Source organism: Myotis brandtii, unplaced genomic scaffold (assembly GCF_000412655.1).
Source record: "Myotis brandtii unplaced genomic scaffold, ASM41265v1 scaffold163, whole genome shotgun sequence".
NCBI classification, from domain to species: domain Eukaryota; kingdom Metazoa; phylum Chordata; class Mammalia; order Chiroptera; family Vespertilionidae; genus Myotis; species Myotis brandtii.
In genome coordinates, this window is record NW_005355962.1 from 665,129 (window position 1) to 675,236 (window position 10,108).

The following is a 10,108-nucleotide window of genomic DNA, read 5'->3' on the forward strand; positions in this document are numbered from 1 at the left end:
TCAGTCAGTGTATGCTTAATTTCTAGTTGGTCCTTTATCACAACATCGAGGGTCTCATTAGATTTCTTGTACATCTCATTAAGTTTATCGGCAGACTCTAGAAGACTCTTGAAAGACCAGACCTCAAAAGTGTGGTTTTGAATTCTATATCCAGCAGTCTGCTTTCCTCCAGTTCTGTCATTTGTGTCCTGTTTCTTTGTCTCGACATTTTTTTATGCTTCACTGTGTCGATAGAGTGGCTTTCTCTGCTAAGTGTCCCAATTATCTGAGGTAGACACTCTTGGTGCACCCCCTTGTGGTCTTTGTGCGCAGTCTTGTTGTAGCTAAGCCTTGATTGTTATAGGTATCACTGGGAGGGATTTGACCTCCAGGCCGACTGGCTGTGAGAATCAGCTGTGTCTGCAGTGGGAGAACTTCTGTCCTCTAGGGAGGTGCTAATCTATCCTTTGCCTGAGGCTATCCCGCAAATGCCTCTGTGCAGGGCTTGGGCGGGGCGGGTCTCACAGGATCAACAGGGCGGGGGGAGCGAGCAGTTATGGCTGCTCTCAGTCCTGTCCCCAGAGGCTCTGCCTCTCAGTGTCCCAGCAACTGCTGCAAACCTCGGAGAGAAAGCTGCCCTCGAGTTCCGACCGAAGCTAGACAGTCCCGCTTCTCCTGTTTGAGTCTGGGTCCCTAGAGACTCGCCCGGAACTGGAGCTCAGAGCCTGAGACTCCATCCCGATTGAAACAGACAACCGCGCCCTCAGCCACCAGCCCTCTCCCAGCGCACCTCTGCACCTTAGTATTTCACTTCCGCACTGCGCCTCCTCTGAGTCTCGGTATGCTTTCCTCTTTCCTTCTAGTTGTGGAATTTCCACTCAGCCAGCCTTCCTGTGGTTCTGGGTGATGTCCGTTCCATCTTTTAGTTGTATTTTTGAAGTGGTTGTTCGAGGCAGCAATCTCCGGTGTTTACCTATGCCGCCATCTTGGTTTCTCCCGTATAATTCTTTTTATACATTATTGATTTCCTAGTATTTTTTATGGATTTTTCCATTTATGTTTATGAGAGATCTTGGTTTGTAGTTCTCTTTTCTTGTAATGTCTTTGTCTGGTTTTGGTATAGGGCAATGCTGACCCCATAGCATGAGCCAGGAAGTATTCCCTCTGTTTTTATCTTCTGGAAGAGACTGTAGAGAATTGGTATAATTTCTTCCTTAAATGTTTAGTGGAATTTAGCAGTGAACCCATCTGGGTCTGATGCTTTCTGTTATTGAAGGTTATTAATTATTTATTCAATTTCTTAAATAGATAATGGCCTATTCAGATTACCCCTTTCTCCTTGTGTGAGTTTTGGTATGTTGTGTATTTCAAGGAATTTGTTCATTTGAAATAGGCTATCAAATTTGTGGGCATAGAGTTGTTCATAGTATTTATGTCCATATCTATGTGATCTGTAATGATGTCATTTCTTTCATTTCTGATATTAGCTATTTGTGTCATCTATCTTTTTTCCCCTTAGTTAGCCTGGCTAGATGCTTATTGATTTTATTAATCTTTTCAAAAAAACAGATTTTGGTTTTGTTGATTTGCTATTTTCTATTTCATTTGTTTCTCCTCTAATTTTTATTATTTCTTTTCTTTGGCTAACTTTGGATTTAATTAGCTCTTCTTTTTCTAGTTTTCTAAGGTGGAACATTAGATAATTAATTTTAGATCTTTCCTTTTTTCTAATATATGCATTTTTCAATTATGTAAATTTCCCTCTAAACACTGCTTTCACTACATCTCACAGATTTTGATAAGCTGTATTTCTATTTAGTTCAAAATACTTAAATTTCTCTTGATTATTCATCTTTGAGCTACGTGCTATTTAGAAATGCGTTGTTTAATTGCACAGCATTTTGAGATTTTCTAGCTATTTTTTGGTTATAGATTTCTAGATGAATTCTATTTTGGTCTAAGAGTATATATTGTATAATTTCTATTATTTTAAATATGCTAAGGTGTGTTCTATGATCCAAAATATGGTCTACCTTGGTAAATGTCCTATGTGAACTTGAGCAAAATGTGTAACTGCTGCCATTGAAGAAAGTAGTCTATACATATCAATTATATCTAGTTGAGTAATGGTGCCATTGAGTTCAACTATACTCTTCCTGTTCTGCTTGCTAGATCTGTCCATTATTAATAGGTGGGTGCCAACAATATTAGTGGATTCATCTTTTCCCCTCTCCAGTTATGTTAGATTTTGACTCATATTTTGGTGCTCTGTTGTTAGGCACATCACATTAAAGATTGTTATATCTTCATGGAGAATCATCTCCTTTATCATTATTTAATGCCTCTCTTTACCATGATAATTTTCTTTTCTCTGAAGTCTGTTCACTATGAGGTTAATATAGATCCTTCAGCATTCTTTTGCTTGGTATTAGCATGGTATGTCTTTTTCTATTCCTTTACTTTTAATCTATATCTGTCTTTACATTTAAAATAGGTTTCTTGTAGATAGTATATACTTGGCCTTGTTTTTTGATATGCTCTGACAGTCTCTGCCTTTTAATTGGTGTATTTAGATCATTGGCACTTAAATTGATTATTAATATAGTTGGATTAATATCTATAATATTTGCTCCTGTTTTCTATTCATTGCCTTTGTTCCTGTATTTGTCTTCCATTCTCTTTCTAACTTTTGTGGTTTTAACTAAGCATTTAATATAATTCTGTTTTATCTTCTTCTTAGCATATCCATTATTTTTTTTAAATTTTCTTAGTGGTTGCCCTAGACTTTGCAATAAACCTTTACAAATCCACTGTCAGAGTCCACTTTTGAATGCCATTGTGTAGCTTCATGGGTAGTGCAAGTACCTTATAATAAAAAAGTATTCCTCCCTTCTAGTCCCTTGTGTCATTACTCTCAGTTATTTTACATATATAAACTATGATCATTATTTATTGTTGCTGCTATTGTTTTGAACAAACTGCTCTGTTAGATCAATTATGAATAAGAAAAATAAGTTTTCACTTTATCTTTATTTATTCTTTTTCTAATTTCCTCCCTCCCTCCCTACCTCCCTCCCTCTCTCCCTCCCTCCCTTCCTTCCTTTCTTCCTTTCTTCCTTCCTTTCTTTCTTTCCCAGTTTTTTATCTATATGATTTTCTTTCTCTCTGTTAAAGTTCTTAAATATTTCTTAAAAGGCAGGTGTATTGGCAACATATTCCCTCACTTTCTGTTTTTCTGAAGACGTCTTTATTTCTTCTTCTCTTTGAAGGATAATTTTGCTGGATACAGAATTCTATATTAGTGATTATTTTTCTTTCAACACTTTAAATATTTCAGCTCCCTATCTTTTTGCTTGTGTGGTTTCTGTGAAGAAATTGTGTGTAATTCTTATTTTTTCTCCTTATAGATAATGTGTTTTGTTTCTCTTGTTTCTTTCAAGACTTTTTTCTGTATGTTTGGTGTTCTTAAGTCTGAGTATGATATGCCTAGATGTAGGTGGTTGTTTTTTGTTTGGTTGTTTTTTTGCATTTATTCTGCTTGGTGTTTTCTGAGCTTCCTTGATGTGTGGTTTGTGCTCTGAAATCAATTTAGAAGAAATTCTTAGTCATTTATTGCTTCAAATATTACTTCTGTTTTTCTCTCTTTCTTTGTATGCCTTTTGTAGTTGTCCCATAGTCTTTGGATATTCTATTCCATGTTTCTCCAATCTTTTTTCTTGGCTTTTCAATTCTGAAAGTTTCTGTTGACATATCCTCAAGCTCAGAGAATTTTTCTCCTCAATTCTATTAGTGAGCCCATCAAAGGCATTCTTCATTTTTGTTATTGTTTTTGACCTCTAGCATTCCTTTTTTTTTTTTCCTTAGAATTTCCATCTCTGTGCCCATTTGTTCTAGTATGCTTTCTACTTTATTCATTACAGCCCTTGACATATTAATAATTGTTATTTTAAATTCCTGGCCTAATAATCCAAAATCCCTGCCATGTTTTAGTCTGGTTCTAGTACTTGCTCTCTCTTTAAATGTATTTTTTTCTTTTTGCTTTGTAATTTTTTTGTTGAAAGCCATACATGATGTACTGAAAGAAAATGTGCAAATAGGCCTTTAATGATGTGGTAGGAGGGTATGGGGTGAGGGGAAGCTTTCCATAAAGTCCTGTGATGAGGTCTTAGTCTTTCAATGAGCTGTGTCCTGGACTGTAAAATTCACAAGTGCTTCTCTCTTTATTTTTCACCCCCTTAGGTGGGGAAGGATGGCTAGAGTGGGCTAGAGTTTGTTATCTCCCTTTTCCCAGGTTGGTTAGGCTCTGATAAAACCCCAGCAAGCAAGGCTGATAAAATAATTTCTCTTGGGGGCATATCTTAAGAAAAACAGAATGCTCTGGTGTATTTTAATATGGTTCCTTTCCCCCTCCCCCTGATAAAATTATTAGGGAATTGTTCTCCAGTCTTCAATATGAGAACTTGGTAGGCTCCTGGAGGCAAAACTCAAAAAAGTGTGGATGACCCCCTGAGACTGGGCACCTTTGAAGTTTTTAACTCTCAGACTTGTCCAAACCAAACCTCCAGTTATTCATTAGTTACAGTTTAGGTTTTCTTAACTTAGTACTGGTTACTGTGGAGCTTCCAGCTCATGGGTTTCTGCTTTGGTAAATGGTGAATCTCTGTATTCACCGGTCTATCTCTCCAGTTATGGAGGCAGCACATTTCCCTGTCATCTCAATTCTCTGATGAATCTAAGAAGACCTATTGATTTTGTTTGTTCAACTTTTCACCTTTGTAAAACAAACTTTTTTTAGGATGGAGTGACAACTTCAAGCTCCTTACATGGCAAAGCATTACTTAGAAGTCTTTTATTTCTTTGACCCATGGATTTTTGAAATATACATGTATAATTTTTTTTAATTAACTTTATTTTTTAGAGCAATTTTAAATCAACAGAAAAATTGAATAGCTAATACATAGTGTTTCCATATTCCCCTGTCCCCCACATATGCAAAGCCTCACCCATTGTCAATATCTTCCACAAGAGTGGTACATTTGTGAACTTGCTTCAACACATCATCATCACCCAAAGTCTATGTAGTTTACAGTTTACTCATAGTGTTGTATATTCTATGGTTTTTGACAAATATATAATGACTAGAGGCCTGGTGCACAAAAATTTGTGCACTCGGGAGGGTTTCTCAGCCCGGCCTGCACCCTCTCGCAGTCCGGGACCTGTTGGGGGATGTCCACCTGCCAGCTTAGACCTGCTCCCCAGGGGATCAGGCCTAAGCTGGCAGTCAGACATCCCTCTGGAAGTCTGGAAGCCCTCGGGGGATCTTCAACTAATGTCTTAGGCCCAGTCTCCATGGGGAGTGGGCCTAAGCCATTAGTCGGACATCCTTAGTGCTACTGCGGAGGCGGGAGAGGCTCCCACCACTGCCGCTACCCTGGCCAGCCATGAGCCAACTTCTGGCTGAACGGCGCTCCCCCTGTGGAAGTGCACTGACCACCAGGGGGCAGCTCCTGCATTGAGCGTCTGCCCCCTGGTGGTCAGTGCACGTCATAGTGACCGGTCATTCACAGTTGTTCGGCCATTAGGGTCAACTTGCATATTACCCTTTTATTATATAGGATATGTATCTACAGAGAAGCTACAGAGTAGCTTCACCACCCTAAAAATCCTCTGTTCTCTGCCTAGGTATCCCTTTCTAAACCCTGGCAATTATCAATCCTTTTACTGTCTCCATAGTTTTGCTTTTTTGAGAATGTCATTTAGTTGGAATCATATAATAAGTAGCCTTTACAGATTGTCTCCTTTCCCTTTGTAATATGCACTTAAGTTTCCTCCCTGTATTTTTATGACTTGATAGTTCATTTCTTCTTAGCACTGAATATTATTCCATTGTCTAAACATACCACAGTACATTTATCCACTTACCTATTGAAGGATACGTTGGTTGTTTCCGGGTATTAACAATTGTGAATAAAACTGCTATAAACATCCATGGGAGTGTTTTCATGTGGACATTACTTTTCAACTCCTTTGGGTAAATACCAAGTGATGTGATTGCTGGATCATTTATTAAGTGCATGTTTAATTTTGTAAGAAACTACCAAAATGTCTTCTATAAAGTGGCTTTACCATTTTGCATTCCCATTAGCATAAATAAAGAGTTTTGTTGCTCCACATCTTTGCCAGCATTTGGTGGTGTCAGTGTTTTAAATTTTTACTATTCTAGTAGTTGTGCAGTTATTTTAATTTACATTTCCTTGATGACATATGATGGGGAACATCTTTTCATATGCCTATTTGCCATCTGTTTATCTTCTTTTTTTTTTAATTTAAAAAAAACTTTGACACTATTACCAATGTCCCCATCCCCTCCACCCCTCTTCTCCCACCTCCATCCAGCCCCTGTCACCCCTCCCTTGGCCTTCACCACTCTGTTATCTGTGTCCATGGGCTATGCATATATGTTTTTTGGCTAATCTCTTCACCTTCTTTCATCCAGTTCCCCCCTCCTTACCTCCCCTCTGACCTCTGTTAATCTGTCCATGTATCCAGGCCTCTGCTTCTATTTTGTTTGTCAGTTTATTTTGTTCATTAGATTCCACATATGAGTGAAATCATATAGTATTTGTCTTTCTCTGACTGACTTATTACATTTAGCATATAATCTCCAGGTCCACCCATGTTGTGGCACAGGATAAGAAATATTTTTACATTTTTACATTCACAAAAATATTCCTTCTTTTTTACAGCTGTGGTACTATTGTGTATACGTACCAGAGCTTTTAAAAAATATATAATTTTTAGAGATGAAGGAAAGGAGAGGGAGACAGAGATATGATGACACAGTCATCAGTCAGCTGCCTCCTGCATACCCACTACTGGGGATTGAGCCCGCAACCCAGGCATTGAACCTGTGCCTGACTAGGAATTGAACCTATGACCTCTTGGTGCATGGGTGGATGTTTAACTGCTGAGCCACACCAGCCAGGCTACCACAGATTTTTTATCTACTCATCTACTGATGGATACTTGGGCTATTTCCAGATCTTGGCTATTGTAAATAATGCTGCTATGAATATATGCATATATTCTTTCTGATTGGTGTTTTGGGATTCTTAGGGTATAGTCTCATAAGTGGGACCACTGGGTCATAAGGCAGATCCTTTTTGTGTGAAACTTCCATACTGTTTTTTCCACTAACAGTGCCTGAGAGTTCTTTTTTCTCCACATCCTGGCCAGCATCTGTTTATTTTATTAGTGATAGCCACTCTGACAGTTGTGAGATGATATCTCACTGTGGTTTCATATATATTCGTTAGCTCACTTTTTAGTTGAGTTGTTTGTGTTCTTATTTTGGGGCTTAAGTGTTCTTTAACCTTCAAAGGGGACATTTATGACCTATTGTCCCTAGCTTTGGGGATTAAGCAGACACTCTGAGTCATTTTTCTTCTCTTTATTATACTTTATGTGATTATCTCACGGGATTGGAACATCCTTAGTCTTGGTATACCATGGCATTCCAATGAGTTTACTTACCAACTTCATACATTTAGAGATGAAGGAAATAGTGTCAGATGGACAAAAAGCCCCTATTGGCCTCCTGCAGCAGAACATTGACCCTGCATGTCATTTAACCTCTGTTAGGCTTTATTTGTCTCTTTAAACCAGGGAACTATCACTTGATCTAATTAATCTGAATTCTGGGGAGCATCAAATGAGATGATCAAAATGGGATCCATTTATACAGTATAAAGCTATAGAAACAGGTGACTTTTTAAAAATTGTATTTGATATTGTGCCTTTAAATTACATAAGTTGACAAATTTTATAAGTATTTCAAAATAAGATTTATTCTTCCTAGAAATTGTGAACAAAAATTATCCTATAACAAAATGAAAACTTCATCATATCACCTGTGCCAATGCCAATTTTAGACAGAATACTTGTTAGGGCTTTGCATTTGCTTTAAGCTCTCTGTTTTCAAAGTGACATAATCCAAATGATGTCATGTTTGTGTCCTGGAATGAAAGGAGGAATGATGTTTCATTCTTTAAAATATTTCTTTAAAAAATATATTTTTTATTGATTTCAGAGAGGAAGGGAGAGAGAGAGAAACATCAATGATGAGAGGATCAGTGATGGACTGCCTCCTACACGCCCACCTCTACAGATTGAGCCTGAAACCTGGGCATGTGCCCTGACCTGGAATCGAACTGTGACCTCCTGGTTCATAGGTCGATGCTCAACTACTGAGCCACACCGGCTGGGCTAAAATATTTCTTAATAGAATAACAGAATATATCTAAACACATTTGCTGGCATGACCTTTCCTTTGACTTTGCTTAATGGGATCTCTGGGATTTACAAAAAAATTCCTTTGCCATTCTTGCAGCCATAGTCATGTTATCAGTTTGAACAGACCAGGGCTGGCTATCTATTTCCATGCATTATGGTATATTATTTGAATTAGAGTTTTGTTGCTATCAAAAGTAAGAATGCTTCTGGAGTGAGGAAGCCTTTGAATCAGCCAGAAACTTTCCCCTTAAATATTAACATGTTCAACTGCAAGGAGACTAAGAGCCAGGAGAGGAGTGTTTTGGTCCTATCTGCCACTACCGTATATAACAGACAAATCACCCGACTTGTTTGGACCCTTTACCTCAAAGGCTTGTCCCTAACTCCAAAATGCTAGGTTTATGAAAAATATGGATTCTTAAAAGGTAAAATATCGTCCTGTGTCTACAGATTCACACACTTGCAGGGCCATTATAAAGCAAAACAATTTGGATTTGGTGAGGGAAGAACTTCTCTTCAAAGACTTTCTCCTAAATAAGGAAATAAGGCAGATAACATCAACACAAGAATAAGCCAGTCTATTTTATGCAATGCGAAATTCTCTGTGTCAGCTTCCTAGGATCAGAGTAACATTTTATTGCAAAATGGGAGTCGAGAGGCCACGTGACTACTGTGTTATTTTTTCGGTACCCTCGCATTGTTCGGGATGACCATTTACTTATTTATTTATTTATTTATTTATTTATTTATTTTTTTTTTAAAATATATTTTATTGTATTTATTTATTTATTTATTTATTTATTTATTTATTTATTTATTTATTTATTTATTTATTTATTTATTTATTTATTTATTTATTTATTTATTTATTTATTTATTTATTTATTTATTTATTTATTTATTTATTTATTTATTTATTTATTTATTTATTTATTTATTTATTTATTTATTTATTTATTTATTTATTTATTTATTTATTTATTTATTTATTTATTTATTTATTTATTTATTTATTTATTTATTTATTCGAGAGAAACACCAATGATGAGAGAGTCATTGATCGGCTGCATCCTGCACACCCCACAATGGGGATGGAGCCCGCAACCCCTGCAGGTGCCCTGACCTGGAATCCAACCCTGACCTCCTGGTTCATAGGTCAACGCTCAACCACCCAGCCAGCCAGCCGGGCAGGCCAACCATCTATTTAACTCATTTGATGCTTCTAACGACCTGAAAAAGTACTGTCTACATTTTTTTTCAGTTCAGGAAACAGAGGTATTAGAGAGTTCGTGGTTTGCCGAGTCCCACAGATCGCGGCAGAAGATTTTAAACTTGCCTGCGCGTGTAGGGGAGGTTTCAGGGCCCAAGGAGCCTCCTCTGCGGGGCTTCACGAAACACAAGGTCTTAGTCCACTAAGATGACTAGCTAACGGGCAGGTCGGTCGTTCTCTGGACCGGGCCCCATGCTGCGCGCTGTACACGGATTTCTCAGCCCTGAAAACAACCCCACGAATGAGGTACCTTTAGTAATTGCTTACTCCTTCAAGGGCGGGGTACTTTGAGGCCACCGGGGAGCTGCAGGGTGGGCGTCACCGCCCCCAGGGCGGACCTAGCAGAGTGGTGGGGGCCTGGGGAAATTTGGGGAACGAAAGTGGTGGGGTGTCTCGGTGTTTCGCTTCTCTGAAGCAGAGAGAAGCCTCTCTAGCTGTGGTCTCCGCAGTCCCAGAGCCCCCGGACTGTGTGCCACTTTGCCCCCAGGGCCTGTGTGCACCGATCACCGCGCACGGCTGCGTCTCCCGTTCTGATACCCGAGCAGCAGGCTGAGCGCTGAGGCTGGA